This window comes from Carassius gibelio, chromosome B22 (assembly GCF_023724105.1).
Source record: "Carassius gibelio isolate Cgi1373 ecotype wild population from Czech Republic chromosome B22, carGib1.2-hapl.c, whole genome shotgun sequence".
In the NCBI taxonomy this organism is placed as follows: Eukaryota; Metazoa; Chordata; class Actinopteri; order Cypriniformes; family Cyprinidae; genus Carassius; species Carassius gibelio.
In genome coordinates, this window is record NC_068417.1 from 15,320,648 (window position 1) to 15,337,918 (window position 17,271).

General features: G+C 37.1%; 1 protein-coding gene and 1 long non-coding RNA gene across 2 annotated transcripts in view; one reads left to right on the forward strand and one right to left on the reverse strand.

Moving 5' to 3' along the window:
• The window catches only part of LOC127987191 (dentin sialophosphoprotein), a 221,890-nt gene that overhangs the window by 158,779 nt on the left and 45,840 nt on the right, over window positions 1-17,271 (reverse strand). The gene's annotated exons all lie outside the window — the stretch shown is intronic.
• LOC127987249 (uncharacterized) lies at window positions 5,283-15,212 on the forward strand. Its single transcript, XR_008161127.1, has 4 exons — window positions 5,283-5,399; window positions 5,524-5,637; window positions 5,734-5,795; window positions 14,900-15,212. It is a non-coding gene; the product is annotated as an uncharacterized LOC127987249 (long non-coding RNA).

Below are 17,271 nucleotides of genomic sequence, written 5' to 3' on the forward strand. Positions count from 1 at the left end.
CTTGAGAGGCTATTATAATCATGGGCTGTGGCTCTGTGCTGCTCTGAGACAGGGCGAGTGACACAGTGTTGGGTGCAAGTCAAGAGGAAGAAAAAGCTCTTTTTGTGAGTGGATACATGTTTTATTGCGCAACTCACACAAACAGCATTTAAACCACATAGCAATTGTAATAGCAAACATGGGGGACATAATGCCTTCTAACATGGCGCTTGGGGCGGGACCTCCAGCGCGCTCTCTCTTTAGCGATCTGCTGGTAAGGTGCCAAAGAAGAACAGGACCTCACAGGGGCATCACGTGACTCATCGCCTTGGTGCGCTTCTGCGTCTCGGAGAAACGCTTCGTGACCGACTCCACAGCATCACCAAAGAGGCCAGAGGGAGTGACTGGAGCGTTTAAGAGTGTCCTGCGGTCGGCGTCCTTCAGATAATCTAGGGTAGGGCTGCACGATTAATCGCATGCGATTGTCATGCGTGTCGCATCAGTAAAGATGGTTCTGTGATTAGCGGTAAATGTCCATCAGCTGCTTTCAAATGGAGCCGCACCTAATATACAGAGCCGCAGATCGTTGACAAGCTACGCAATATCGCGTTTATAACCGCATGCAATTAATCTGCGATTATGAACGTGATATTGCACAGCTTGTCAGTGAATTACGGCTTCCCATCACACTAGATGTGGACTGACATTGCTCAGAAGTCAGATGTTGGTTGAAAGTGAAAACCCAACCTCTGTTTGGTGTCAAACTCTAGCGTAAATACTCCAAAAACATGACAATCTTCACTTATTATAAACAAGATTTATTTCTGTCATAAATGTAAAAAAGTTCTTATTGAGATTAACAGAGATGTTGATGGTTTATTGAAAATTATAGTTTAGTTTGATGTCACCATTATGCTGATCAGTACTTAGGAAGTATGACTCTTTTCAGTGTTAGCGTTCATTTAACTGCTGTAATTATACCTGTTACAGCAAAAACATTGAGAAAAAGATGTCATTCGATAATGTTGGTTACTGGCTGATATTAAAGATGTCTTAACGTAACAATCTGATCAACTGATTTTACCAGGAGTCTGTTCTACGCTATTAATTTAATATTACTGTCTATAGCAGATGTGTTGCAATACACAGGGTCCTGACAATTTATGTTATTATATTTTTATCTGATCTTTTTAAACTACATTGTTTTAGAATCACTTCAAACCATAGGATGCTTAGACATACAGAGACCTTAAGAATTAGTGTAAGAATCTCAACAATGGTGACATGCTTCATGCCGCAATGCATTCTGGGTGCTATGGATGAGTTTTGCATGATTTTCCCAGAATACATTGCAGCATAAAGCATGTCACCATTGTTGAGATTCATACACTGAATCTTGATGTTTGTGTGACAAATTTTGTTTAAATTTTTGAAATGATCTGCTTTAAATTCAACTGGGTGTCAGGCTGTTGACCATTGAGTCACTTTAATAAATAATACTTAACTAACACCACACAGTAGCTTGGGTGAAAACAAGTAATCAGACATATCAATCATCAGCAAGCAAACAGCACCATTGAACCACATATTTGTTTGCTGTTTTAGCCACAATAAAGATGACAGCAGCTAAAAAACAACACCGTCAAGTCAAGTGTCAAATTGCACAACTAAAGCCAACACTTACCAGCATTATGGTGACATCAAACCAAGCTATTACTTTTAAACAGACATCAACATCCACATCTAAACATCCACTTAAATCTTAATTAGAATGTTATGGAATAATGTTCTAATAATGTTATTGATAAACATTTGTAGAATGTTTTTAGAGAACGTTATCCTATCTTTTGAGAGAACGTTCTTGGAACAAAAATAAAACTACCCGCTAAAAACATTGTTAGAACAATCCATGGGAATGTTCTTAGAACATTTTAGAACAAAGAAAATTCTAGCTGGGAAGTGCCGCTCCATTTGAAACCAGGTGGTGGATATTTACTGCTAATCACAGAACCGGCTTTACTGACAAAGACACGCATGACAATCGCATGCGATTAATCGTGCAGCCCTAATCTAGGGTAAGCAACAGGTGTCTGTTAAGGACGACCATGAACCCCATGGAATGGCCGATCACTTGAGCAGAATGCTTAGTAGCCATCAGTGCGAGATCAGTTGCTGCACGCAGATCCCTGATGACATTAGCGTCGACCGCGCCACCATCGAGGGATTTAAGCAGTTTCGCCTGGAACACCTGGAGTATAGCCATGGCGTGAAGAGCAGAAACTTCCTCCACTGCAGCAGCATAGGCTTTGTCCGTCTGATGGGCCATAAACCTGCACAGTTTGGATAGCAGGCTGCGATCTGAACCCAACACAGAGGAAGATGGCGTAGGTGCGCGGCAACAGTCTCCCCGACGGGAGGCATGCGCACATACCCGTGGATCTCCACCCCGTCCATGTGCGTGAACATAGCCTGCGTGGGGGAGTGAATGTGCACTGATTGGGGTGCAGCCCATGACTTCACCACGTGCTCGTGTACATCTGGGACGAAAGGGGTTCTTCTCCTCGATGCGGCCTGATGGCGGCTCGACTGGAGGAACCACGAGTCCAGCTTACTCTTCACAGGCTTGTCAAGTGCGTTCCAAGCAAGGTCCAACTCTGTGACGGCCTTGCCGAGAACCCTGACGAGTTCCTCCTGGAGGTCTGCAGGGCCCTCTTGGTTGGGCGGTCCGGCTGAGACTCCCAATCCTTTTCTGATGCCGAGAGCTACATGAAGTCATCTTCTTCAGCTCTGAAGGAGTCCTCTAAAGAAACTTCCACCATGACTTAACAAGACTTCTAGCATGAAGAACAAGACTTCTAGCATGAAGAAAGAAACGCTGACGTGATTTTCATGCCCATGTAATTTATACTGCCCACGACCTGTCAGTAATTGCATGCTTCGGGTCAGTTGGCCAGCTGTCCCAAGCTGGCGTTAGCCCATAAGATTTCAGCGAAAGTGGAGAAGGGAGACAATAGCTGACGTAATGTTGAGTTCCCGCCTCGAGAAGGGAGCCATTTTAAAATGTAGTTGATAGAAAAGTGTGTGTGTGTGTGTAATTGTTTCTACAAGCAATAAGTGTTTTAGTGCATATTATAAATAGTGATATTTTACTGTTTTTGGTCAATGTTTCAATAAAATATAATATTATTATTAATAATAATAATATAAAGAAATAATAAATACAGCATTCAAAGAGATTCAATCTGACCTGTGACTCTGATTTGACTTTTTAATAGATTCATTTTATTTTAATGTAAAGCTATTCTGTGCAGACAAGTCAAACTGTGAGGTTCATGACAGCAGAACAGGAAGAAGAAGCCCCTCGCCTGCAAACTAGACCCACATCTAACAATCAGCTACTTTCCTGCCAAAGCTATTTGTCCATCCAGCAGATCAAACCACTTTTCTGAACACACCCGACCACGGTATGTTTCAGTTTGACTCAGATGTTGACCTGCTTGTTTCACACCTCAGACCGTTAATAATGTGAGAAGATAAACTGTTTTGGCCATCTGAAACAACTGAATGATTATGAAACCATTTTAAAATACTTCAGATTTATTTTATCTTGAAAATAATCTAATCTACTTTTACTCATTTAACTAAATCAGTAGTTAATTATTTCTTAATTATGCTTTCCATTAGATTTTTCATTTTCTGCTTATAAAAACAGTTAAAGTCTTATTAAAAGACTTTAACGTTCATATATATGAAATCATAAATAGAAACAAATGATTTTATATATAATCAAAGGATACATTCTAAAAGTGTGTGTGCGTGCGTGTGTGTGTGCGTGCAGTTAGGAGGGTCATCAAACTGCTGGGGGTGGATTCATACACTGTGTTTTTCAGCAGATAGTCTTATTAAGTCAGACTTCTCATTGAACCATTGATGAAAATGTTTCACATCTTTGTTTTGTTCTGTTTGTGTTGGTGTTGTCTAATTGGTAAGTTATACATATATCTCTTAATTATAAATCAATAATCAATATATAAAACAAAATAATTTTTTTGGCTCTCTGCTGCCTATCCGTGTACTTAGAAATTAAATCAGACTTTGCAAACCTTAATCTGTGACAAAACTTCATGTACTTTAGGTGTGTTTGGTGAGTCAGTGTCAGTAATGGAAAGCGATTCTGTTACTTTAAACACAGACGTCACTAAAATACGTGAAGACGAAGACATACTATGGAAGTTTGGAGCTGAAACATCTATGATAGCTGAAATCAGTAGAGCTGCTGGAATTTTCACCACATATGATGGTCCTGACGGGAGATTCAGAAACAGACTGAAGCTGGACAATCAGACTGGATCTCTGACCATCACAAACATCACTACTGAACACGCTGGAGACTATGAAGTACAGAGAAGTGGAGTCAAGTGGTCATCAAACATATTCAGTGTTTCTGTCTATAGTGAGTATAGAGATTGATTGTTCAAATGTTTACATATTCTTGGATTTATTAGAGGAATATTTATGGTTCAGCACAAGTTTTAAGCTCAGCCTCAACTCAGAGCATTTGTGGCATTTTGTTGCGCAACACAAAAATAATTCAGACTCGCTAAACGTTTTCTTTCAAATTAAAAAGAGGTTACAGTAAGGAGCTTAAAATCAAAATTAATGTTTACTTATTTGAAGCATTTAAAAGCTGAAGTGCAAATATTATAATTCAAATAAAACACATTCATCTATTAAAATTTGTGAATAATTTGAGCTAAAGGTTAGGTTTCAGGTTTATGGTGTATAAACCCATAAAAATGTACACAAAAATACTAAGTTAAATGTTTTTTTTTGGGGAGGGGGGATTGTTTGTTCTCCTCTCATACTGTTCACGTCTTGTGGCTTTATTAGTATTTTTATGTCTATGAATCAGCCTCATTCACTGCCATTGTAAGTGTGTCACTATAACAGATTTTAACTTTTCTACTGGACAAGCAGAATTTTTTATTTTATTTTATGCTAATCTACACTGCCACAAATACTTTTGATTGAGCTTAACTGTCTAACTTGTACTGAACTGTCAACACACTGCAACAAAAATAAGTGTAAGCATATCAATCTTTATTCTCTCATGTTTTCAGCTCGTCTGCCTGTTCCTAACATCATCATAAACTTTTCATCCTCATCATCATCATCATCTTCATCACAGCAGAATTGTTCATTGTTGTGTTCAGTGGTGAATGTGGGTCATGTGACTCTCTCCTGGTACAAAGGAAACAGTTTATTGTCCAGCATCAGTGTGTCTGATCTCAGCATCAGTCTCTCTCTACCTCTGGAGGTGGAATATCAGGATAATAATACCTATAGTTGTGTGGTAAACAATCCCATCACAAACCAGACCACACATCTCAACATCACTCAACTCTGTCAACCATGTGAAGGTATGCCTACATCTGTGGTGATAGTAGCATTTATTTACTTAGCTCAGCTGTCTTTTCTTGTTGATCAGACCAACACATTTACTTACATTAAAGTAAGTGAATATTTTCTTTTAATCTCCTTCAGATCCTCCAGACTCTGTATCTCTGATACTGATCTACGGTGCTGCCGCTGCTGGATGTGTGTTGATTGTAGTTTCAGTCGTGACATGCTGTATCTGCAAGAAATATAGAAAAAAGGGTCAGGAAAGCTAGCAATTAATCAGTAAAAATGTTAATATTTTATAATGAGATTGAAAATGTTGTTTTAACACACCTGTGATTATTGTCAATGCAGTTCAGACACCGGAGGAAGATGGAGCCGATTCAGCATTGTGCAAACCAAAAACACAAAAAAAGGTAAGATCACTCTTTACTGTGTTGAGTCAGTCAGTCTGATTGAAGTTCACAGCATCAGATGGTCAGTGGACAGAAATTGGCGATCTATCAGCCCAACCATTATCAGTAAAAAAATTATGTATATTGAGAAGATCAAAAGTAAAGTTAAGGCATTTTTGTGCTATTTAAATGTATGTTCTTTTTCCATCTCTGTGTAAACAGTTTTTCTTTTTTATTGTATCAAATGTGTTTGTTTTTACAGTAACAGTAAAATATTAACTGATAAATTATTGTTATATATTAAAGGGTTAGTTCAGCCAAAATTTTAGGCTAAATATTAGGCTATCTGTCAGCCTCAGTCACATTTTACATTTGTTGTATATTTTCAAACTTTAAAAATGTATAATGACCGTCAGTATTCAGCTTTTTTACATTTTTGTCATACATGTGACAAAACAATATTTTATCAACCATAAACGGTAAGGGGTTCCTTCAGATGATGAGGAGCATTAATCACTTTCTTTTATCTTTTTTATTTACCACAAAGAAAATAAAAAACCTGTAAATCTGCATAGAATATGGATGCTAATGCCAATTCCATTTGTGTTTGGACGTCAGTAAATCAGTTTTGGCAAATACAAACAATTTGTTTATTTTTAATGAGCCCAACATCCAGCCGCGCAAGAAAATATGCAACTCTTGCCGTCTTTCACTTTTGTAATGTTAAAAATATGTATTTTTCATTTCAGTAACTAAGCTTATTTTTAACCTTAGATCTTATTCTTGAAACACAAAATTACCAATAAAAAAGTCTCAAACAAAAACGCCCCATATTAAATCTACAAGTTGTATTTAATGGAAAAATATAAATTTTCATATGTGTGTGATACTGTGTGTGAAAATATGTAGGCTATATATATATATATATATATATATATTATAACATGCTGTTCAGGAAATTGTTATCACTGTAAAAAATTGTGCTGTTAAATAACAGTAATTTAATGGCAGAAGGGGTGCCAGTAAAGTACTGTTAATTTACAGCTTTCAACCATTAATTTACCACTCTTATTTATTTATTTATTTTTCAATATTTTACTGTAAATTATACCATGGAAATTAACTCCACTACCACTACTTCAAATAGTTCGAGTTTAAAAGCTAGCATTCCTACGATGTTAGTACTATGAACTTATTTAATTTGAGTCCACTGAGAAGGAATATTTCTTAATATAAAGATGCAAACACTTAATGTGTAGTAGTAAAGAAACTAAATGAAGCACATGAAGCACAGGCTCTACTCTGCAGCACAATGGTGAACAACAAAACTACATTAAACTAACAGATCTCTCTTGTGCAAACACACATTAATACAGTCAAGTTCAGTATTTACTCTCATTATCAGTGTATGACTTTGCATACATTTTTTTCTATGGATGTTCACAAATATTTTAGTTAAATTAACTTTTTTCACTTGGTAAATCTGACATTTACATTTTACAGTATATTACTGTTTTTTCCTTGACTTAACAGCAACAAACTGTAGAAAAACACTTTTTTTTCTGGCAACCATTCATTTACGGCAACAAACTGTAGAAAAACAGTTATTTACTGGCAGCAGTTTGTTTCCTGCAAAGGAATCAATTTAACAGTTTATTACTGTTAAATTATGTTTCATGCTGTTTTTTCTTCATCTTAAATCTATAACCCTTTAAACCCCACAACAAAATCCTCAGTTTTAAATGAAACGCTTATAATGTGTGCACACTACAGAGTGTTAGAGTAACACTGAATCAGTGAAGTTAATGAGATAAATTCTGTGATTGATGATTGAGTATAAGTGATGAACACCTGCTGTTAACAAACAGAATCACTAAAGGAAAGATAAACACAAGAACTACAAATGACTTCAGCCACAACCTTAGATGAAATGCACTGAAATAAAATAATTCATCAAATCTCTCAAGATCTGATTAAACAACTCCTAAAACAGCTTCACCAGATTCACGTTACTAAACAGACTGACTTTATTTCTGTCAGATGTCTACAGAAGATCTTATTGAGAGTTAAATAGGTTTAGGTGTTTTTTTTCACTACCATGATGGAGATCAGTGTTTACTTTAGTTGGGCTCTTTAACGTGACTTTTCAACAACTATTGAAAAACTGTTTTTTTTTTTGTTTTGTTTTTTTAACATGCTGTAAAAATTCATTTTTGGAACCTGTTATAGCGGAAAAAAAAGTCAACAGAAGAAATAAATCTGGTATTGTTGTTTATAGATTGACGAGAGCAAACAATCTGTTTAGAGCTGAAACAACGAATCGATTTAATCGATTAAAATCGATTATTAAAATAGTTGTCAACTAATTTAGTAATCGATTCGTCGCTAAATAAATTTTATTTGCCATAAGCGGCTCATTTCGTGCATATTTCAAATCTGCGGTGACCAAAGTGTGGCAGTAATGAGCCACCGGAGGTTTTACTCAGCCAGTACAGCAGGTGAAGTAGCGAATAGCCAATAGCTGGCCTCGTTTTATGTCACGTGCTTCCCGAACAGCGTCTCTGCAGTATTCAGCGGGAAGTGGGAGTACTTTACTTTGAGCCTTTAAAATGAAGAGTAACCTGTAAACTCTGCACTACTGAACTGTTTAAGGGGCCGTTCACATATCGTGTCTTTTGCGTGCTCAAGTTCGTTATTTCCTATGTAGGCGCGCAGTATGCACTCTCATAATGGAAGCGACGCGTTCGCGACACGCACGCGGTGCGATGCGCCCGTTTTTCCAGGCGCGTCCACACCGCATCCATTTATCCTTTGCTGAAATTTCCGGGTCTTCATGGAGAGGGCACGTCATGGAGAGAGCACGTCATGGTTGCTTAGCAAAGGCAGACGCCTCAGGGGCGCTTCTGCCCGAGCGCTTTGGAAAGAAGGAGAAAGCGACGCGACTAGCGTTTTCCACGCGTTTTTAGGTGCGATATGTGAACGGCCCATAAGAATTTTATTTGTGCAGATTCTCCAGTACAAGGTTGTTTGCAAATGTTTAGTCGTAAAAGCTGATAACATTGCTTTTTAACAGTTAACATTTAAAGCTTTACAAAATGTTATGTGATCAGTTTGTCGTTTACCAGTTCATAATTCAGACTTGCAGCCTAATTATGACTGAATGAGAGAGGTAAAATGCACTTCTTTTCTAAGTATTCACTGCTCTTTTTCACACAGCAGGTTTTTTGTGTGTGTCCCTTTTTTTTTTCTGGACAACCTTCTGATGGATTTTACTTTAAATTGTGAGTTCCATTCAGGTTTCATGCCATTGGCACTTTTTTTCGAAGGATTGTTTACAATTTCACAGCATAAGCTATAAAGCTTTTTCCCAGTAAATAATAAAATACAATGCACTGCAATTTTATTCTGTTTTATCCTTATACTTCGTGAACATATGTTCTCAAAGATTCCTTAAGCTTTGTTTGGGATGTTAAACTACTTTAGGAGCTCTAAGGACTGCCATGGTGAAAACAATATTTGAAATCTCCTTGTGAATTTTGCTAGAGTATGGGTCAGTGTTTTGATTGCAGAAGAGTTCGACAAAGGATTACTAACATAAAACAACTCCAGGTATATTTTTGATGAGGATATGACAATGCAAAATGGTTAAAATCTCTTAAAAATCTATGCTGAATGATAAAGACCCTTTATTAATAATTTACTTGGGGAAAAAATGGAAAAAACTAAAATATAAGTACATAAACCGATTAATCGATTAATCGTAAAAATAATCGACAGATTAATCGATTATCAAAATAATCGTTAGTTGCAGCCCTAAATCTGTTATTTCTGATCCAATCCCGTGTCCCTTCTCTTATTAATACTACAGCAAGATAAGAAACACTGCTGAGCCATAAGTTATGAAAGACTGTTAAGAAAATTTCACTCATAAAAAAACTTTAGCTGAAATTTAGATCAATAATCATATAATAAAACATCAGATAATAAAACATCAATAATCAGCGTATGAATCACAACAATGGTGACAATCCACAAAATAAATAAACAAGTTCTGAACTTCACAAAACATGCTACTAAAATTTAAGACAAAAGCTTAATTATAAGCACATACGAATTCAAGAAAATAAGTGAACAATTCAGCATCATAATTTATTCATGCCCCAATGCATGCTGGGAGTCATGGATGAGTTTTATCCATAGACAGTAAAAGAAATTGACACAGCGACCCCATTGGAACTCAATTGAGACAAGTGAAGCCCATTTTTAGCTATTTTTAGCACTTCTGTTTCTGACGCCCAGACTCAAACGAGGCTTGACGACGTCAGCAACCTGTCTGACAGATGTAAATGTTCTAGTAGCTGTGCGTGCAAACTGCCATCCTTAATCTTGCAGAGACGGCGAGCTTGAGCGGGGAGTTCTTTGGCGTGAGTGAGCAGGAGTAAGTATTCTGATTAATTATTTTGTATAGTATTTTAAAATGTAACGCCAGTACGCCATATTAAGTTATTTGCCTGCGAGCTTCTCCTCCTGTCTGTACGGTAATGCGACAGAGAGTCACGTGGTTATGACGCAATCGTTAGCCTATTTTTACAAAAACTGTTTCTAAGGGGTCATAATGTAACATAGAAGGTAATGGAGCCCTTTATACATTGTCGTTTATCTTTAGAAATAAATAATGGACAAACGGAGTCTTTAAACGCCTTAGATTTAAAGTTATTCGCTGTCAAAGTGACGCCAAAATGAATGGGAGTCAATGGGAATGCTAACGCAAGTGAAGTTCTGCTACAAGATGGCGGCACCCGGCCGACTTCAACTTCCGGTCAACTTCCTTGCCACCTGGTTTTATCCTGGGCTGGTACCCAGCATGCATTGCATCATAAACCTTTTGATTATCACCATTGTTGATGTCTCTCTTTGAGTGCTGTGACACTGTTTCCCAAAATATTTAAAACTCAAACTGTCGTAAAAAAATCTGTTCAGATTATCACATTATGGTTCATTCTCATAAAATTGAAGAAACAAAAATATTGTGTAATTCACTAAAATATGTCAACACAAAACTAATATTTGACTACTATAGCAACACTTTAAGTCAGTCTAGTAGATCATGCCTGACAGAAACAGCCATAGTCACTTTTCCATCAAAATTAACATTGCAGTAACAGATGTACCATAAAGATACAAATACAGCAATGAAACAAAATTTAAAGTACAAAAGACAAGGGTCAAGAGACCAACTAAGGCAAACACTGATCTCCACAATGGTGACATCAAATGAAACAGTAACATTATCATCTAAATCTCTGTAATTCTCAATAAGATCTTTTGATCTCTGATCTGATAGAAATAAAGTCAGTCTGGTTAGTAATGAGTGAAGGTGGTAAAGCTGTTTGTTGATTTTATAAATCTTCAGTTGATTTCATCTAAAGCTGTGGCTTGTAGTTCATGTGTGTGTCTTGTTTCTCTTTTCTTCAGTGATTCTGCTCGTTAACAGCAGCTGTTGATCATTGTCTGAATTCACTCATTAGTTTTCATTCTCTCTGTTAGGTGGACTATATTAGTAAACTCATGTAGGGAATAGTGAATGAGGGTGTAGGGTGTGATTTGAAACACATCATTGAGTGTCGACTTTGAACGCTGTTAATTTACGATATATAGCAGCAGGCTACCTTCTTGAAAATGATGAATATTACCCAGAATGCACTGTTTTATTGAAAAACAGTATGTTACTGTCGAAATTTGGCCGTTTTTTTTACAGCGATTTTTAACAGTGTATGAAGTTATAAAGTTTGAGTATATGGAATCAGAGGTGGAGAGTCCAGGGGTCAGAAAGTAAAAGTCCTGCCACATTTTTTGCTCCACCCATGAACTCAGCAGCTGATTTCACCAGAGGAGGAAACAAGTCATTCCTTCCAAGTCACAAACTAGTCTCAACTCAAATCCCAAGTCCTCAAAGAGTTAAAGTCAATGAGATAATTAAGAGACTAATTAAATGATGATTGTGCATTGGTGATGAACACCTGCTGTTATTGGGCGTTACAGAGGATCAGATGCTGATGTTTTATTGGTTAAAATTATGTCACCATCATGGAGATCAGTGTTTGCTTCAGTTGGGCTCTTGACCTTTGGTTTCTTATGTTAGATATTTCTCTGTAAAAGTACATGTGCTGTTATAAAACAGTGTGATCAGTGCTGTGCAGAAAACCGTTACTAGCCGGTTTTACATGATGAAGTAATTATTAGGCATCAGCCTGTTTATTTCCAAAACAATTTTATGTATTTATTATTAACAAATGTTCAGTTTTTAAATAACCTACCTTGTGGAACCGTTGGTTTAATCACTATAATGAATACATTTCCTAATGTATGTAATAAATATACATTTTTCGAAATCTTTTCCTAATAAGACGCACAGACATCATGACCCAGCATATGAATCTCAACAATGGTGACAATCAACAAAACGCTTCAAGCTGAAGTGCATGCTGGGTAACACCATAGTAAAAACTCTGATTATGCACTGTAGCATGAATAATTATTGTAACCACTGTTGAGGATCATATGATAAGTGCTCATGTCTAAAATCCCGAGCCTGTACAATTTTTTCCCCCAATATTTAAGCATTACAATAATATTTGTTTAATAGGACTTTTTTTGTAGTTCAGTAATTGCTGAACATAATTTAACAAACCAAAGAGAGACACCTTCATGAAGTTAATTAAAATGTTTTAGATGAAAAAAGGGCAATTAAATTTTCTACTTCAAGCTTTTAATTCAGCAATGTGTTAATGTTTACTACGTAACACAACCGCAAGTGTTTAAAAGCAAATTACTTTGAATTATTAAAAGGGTCAAGAGCCCAACTAAAGCAAACACTGATCTCCATGATGGTGGCATAATTTTAACCAATAAAACATCAGCATCTGATCCTCTGTAACGCCCAATAACAGCAGGTGTTCATCACCAATGCACAATCATCATTTAATTAGTCTCTTAATTATCTCATTGACTTTAACTCTTTGAGGACTTGGGATTTGAGTTGAGACTAGTTTGTGACTTGGAAGGAATGACTTGTTTCCTCCTCTGGTGAAATCAGCTGCTGAGTTCATGGGTGGAGCAAAAATTTGGCAGGACTTTTACTTTCTGACCCCTGGACTCTCCACCTCTGTATGGAATGGAATTAAACTTGAATATATTGAGGAAAAGGGTATCGGAACCCCTCTCCGCTTATACATACAAAATTTGTCACAGCTCGGTAAGTGAACACACCGTGTAGACAGGCGTCTGGGTCCAAATGCAGGTCTTCATATATAAATAACAAAAAGTAAAAATAAACACAACTGAAATCACCCAGAAGGGGAAAAACCAGAGTAAAGTAAATCCAGAAAACAGAACAGAAAAAGGGATACGGCCATATAACGGCAACCAAGTGCTAGCATAAGTGTTAGTATAACTGTGTTAGCATAACTGTGATCGGGCACCTGCGCTTCTGGAGCTTTGTAAGTGGACGCTGCCGCCTCAGGGGAACTGTGAACAGAATATGCTATTCGGGCCCGGCTGCCTCAGAGGGATCATCAGCAGGTTATGTTGCTTGATGTAGGCCAGAATCAAGAATCAAGAAATAAGCCCCCTGCCTCGGAGGTAACATCAGCGTACTCCTCTGCTTCCTGAAGGCCGGAAGCGAGCCCTGCCACCTTGGAGGGATCACCAGTTGACTTGCCCCGCAAACCCCAGCAATGGCCCTGGGGCCTAACACATACTTTTTTTTTATGCTTCTACTTTTTACCAGAACTCTTAATTTAGTTAAGGAAGGGAGATAAAACATGAATTCTTACAAATATCTCAAACATATTACTAGGGATTCCCCGATACTGGCAAATAATGACAAACATCCACTCAGCGCTTTCTGCTTTTCAGCTCATGCACATCTGTTATACAGGCATTTATATTGAATATTTAACATTGTATTAATTACTTACATGTACTTCATAAACATCCTTAACATCTCTAATAACTTCATTTTACTCTGTTGTTCTGTAGTCAGTGTTTCTTTTTCTGGACGCAGCTCTGTTCACACGCTGTGTAGTATCGACTTTTGTGCGAGCTTGTCGAGTGAATATCTCACACAGACATCACTGAAAGGTTGTAGATCAGTCAGATATGTCAAAAGCAAGACATCTTGCAGATCTACGTGTGCAATCTAGATGCCGTCTACACAAGACACCCTGAAACCATGGCACGGAAATCAGAAATGAACACTTGGGAATGAATTAGATTTTGTTTACAGGCTTTTCACATTAACAGCTTTTAGCAACCACAACGAACATTGAGTTGAATGAGAAAAACAGATACAAGCGACAGCAACCATTAAGCGCTCCAATTTTTGCAAATGAGCGTAGACCGGATGCAGCAAACTCTATTGGTTATAGCCAACATTTAAACATTTAACTGTGTCACCAAAGCCAACCCATGATGTGGCTTGTGGACTACTAATTTAAATAATAATTTATTTCAAATATGTACAGCTATAAATAAATGAGTTTATTCTAAAATATGGGCTACCCATACAAAGTCATTTAAATAGATTTTCATTGGGAAGAAAAAAAGACTCAGATTAAGGCATGTTACCTGTGCTGAGTGTGGTCTTGAGCTGGAGCTGCTCTGCGGTTTATGATCATCTGTGGTAAAGTGCAGCTTTAGCTTTAGTCACTGGTTGATTTGTAGACGTGCTGCAACACTGTATCTTTGTTGCTGCTTCTTTGTGAAAGACAATCATTCTCAGCCATGCTCTGCTGTGAGAAAGCTTCAGAACCTGTGAAAAAAAAACATAAATGTGATGTTTGATGTCATGTTAGCATCTGTTCTGCAGTAGCAGTTTAAAAACACCTTCAGTAGGCTGTTAGCAGAGTATGCTTTGTGAAACCTTTTAGTGCACGAGACCTTTAAAAACAAAATATGGAAAACAAAACGTTCAGTTACGTTATGGAATTTTAAAGTAAATATTTTTTAAAGAATTACTAAGGTCTTGTTATAAGAAAATAAGGTTATTCAGAGATTATTAATGCTTAACTGCTATTGCCTGTCACATCAGCAAGATTCCTGATTGAGTGTGTGTTTCTTTGCAGAAACCAAAGACAGATGCTGTGTATGAAAATGTCCCCAAAAAGCGATGATCAAATACAGTATCTACTGGAACTGATGCTAGAGCTTAGACATGACAGTGTCTTGCAATTTGGGGTTTATTCTCACTTATCTTCTGCCAAGATTGATTTGTTTTAGCTATTTTTTGTACATTTTGGTGTTATTGTGAATTGTGTTTTAATGTATTAGTTCACCATTAGCACAACATCCAGAAACTCAACTTAAATGATTTATTTTTAGTTTATCATATGAAACTTTACATTCATTATCCATTAAACATTGATCCACCCTTTTATTGTGCTCTTTTGTCTGTCCTTTAATGTTTTATTATTTTAGCAAATGTAACAAAATATAAAGTGCACTGCATAGTGGCTTACAGTATCACACACTGATTGTTCAGCTACAGTGGATATGTTGACAAATGTAGCACAAGCACATAATTTAATCACATCATCATCAAGCACATCGTAGCCAACAGCATTTCAACAACAGCTACACCCAGCACATTTTGGAGATATATGTAAATCATTAACAATAAAGGCAGACAGTCACTGCTAAACCTAACTGACTGACTGATAGATTCAGATTCAGATTCATTTTTTAATTGTGGTAATTGAGTACTGTAGTAGGCTACACATAATACACACAAATTTCCAACAATAAAAATATACACACATTTACACCTACAACAAGATCAGTGCACATAATACACACATCCTTCACCACGTATACATTTGTACTCTTACACGTATATTGCCCCATATTTCCCATGACTGATAATTGATTTTACTGATGGGCTAACAATACCTTTCATATGCATGATAAACTGATGATTGGCTCCATCAAGTGGACTTTAAGCAGCAGTATCTTTAAACGGCATCACTGCTCAACTGTAAAATGCTGCTTTCACTGGAAAACTGACTAATATATTTTTATGCAATGATATGTGTGTAAAAATCATAATATTCTATTAAATGCAACGAGAAATTTGTGTAGTTAGATGTTTTTTTTTTTTTTTTTTTAATCCAAAGTAGCTGCCAAACGAAGGAATACAACAAGCACAAGTAATAGTGAAAGCATCAAGGAAGATTCAGATGTTTTTCAGCAGGTTGCAGTTAAATGTATAGTTCAGCCAAAACTGAAAATTCTGTCATCACTTACAGCACTTTCTCACACTCAAGTTTTTCACATGTTTTTTCATGAATTTGGGTAATCAAACAGTTTCTGATCCCCATTGACTTTCACAGTGTGGGGTAAAATAAAATAAGGATTTGTGTTCTGGATAGGGCTGGGAAGATTATTACACCAGCAAGGAACAGAGAATGAGAAAGTTCTGGAAAGTTATTTTGTGTCTCTCTGTGAAGGTACCACGAGGTTTTGCTCACCTACCAACTCCAGGCATCTGAAGGGGATGAGACTCATCAGATCTAGCAAAGGTCGAAAGGTGCAGGCTATTCTGTCTGCAAACAAGCATGAACTTGCTGAAAACCACATCCGGTAGCCAATGCAGAGAAATAAAGATGGGTGTGACATGGGCTTCCTTTGGCTCATGAAGACCAGTCATGTAGCGGTGTTCATTTTTCAGGATTGTTTTGTTGAATCAATTGACCATATGCACAGAGCTTTCTTTAGAACTTCAGTATACAAATAAAACAGCTTGTAAATTTATGGAGAAGCTCATTTTATTTGTGCTATACATAGGTAGAGACTCTCACAGACTTTATTATCAGTAACTGAGAAACAAAATAAATAATGACAGTAGCATTAACATACAGTTTTATACAGGTTGCTGGGACCCTCGTTTATTCGAAGATAAAAACAAAATAATTGTGCACTCTTGGCACAAACAGTAGAGTAATGCACATTCACAGTTAATAACCCAGAATTCACTTTCTGTCGGTTTTTCCCAGCACTGCACGAGGTCCCCGCGTCTCTGTGTCTGTGTCTGTGTCTGTGTCTCTGTCTCTGTCTCTGTCTCTGTCTCTGTCTCTGTCTCTGTCTCTGTCTGTCTGTCTGTCTGTCTGTCTGTCTCTCTCTCCCTCCCTCCCTCCCTGCGGTGACTCGCTTATATCCGGTCTCTCCACGCCAATTACTGCAATCAAACACACGTGTTCGTTATTTGCACTTGACCCACTTACGCCTCGCTCTGCTCCCTCGTTCCTCTCCCGTTGCAGATTCCGCCAAACCACGCCCCCCTCGCCACACATAGCTAGCGATGATATCTCTTAAACTACATCATAATGATATTCTTGATAATCAGTAACTTACCTTCATAATCATTAACACATTTTTAAAATCTTATAACATTTTAAAGCCTTTATTATATTTCAACTCTACATCTTCACTTTTAAGATTC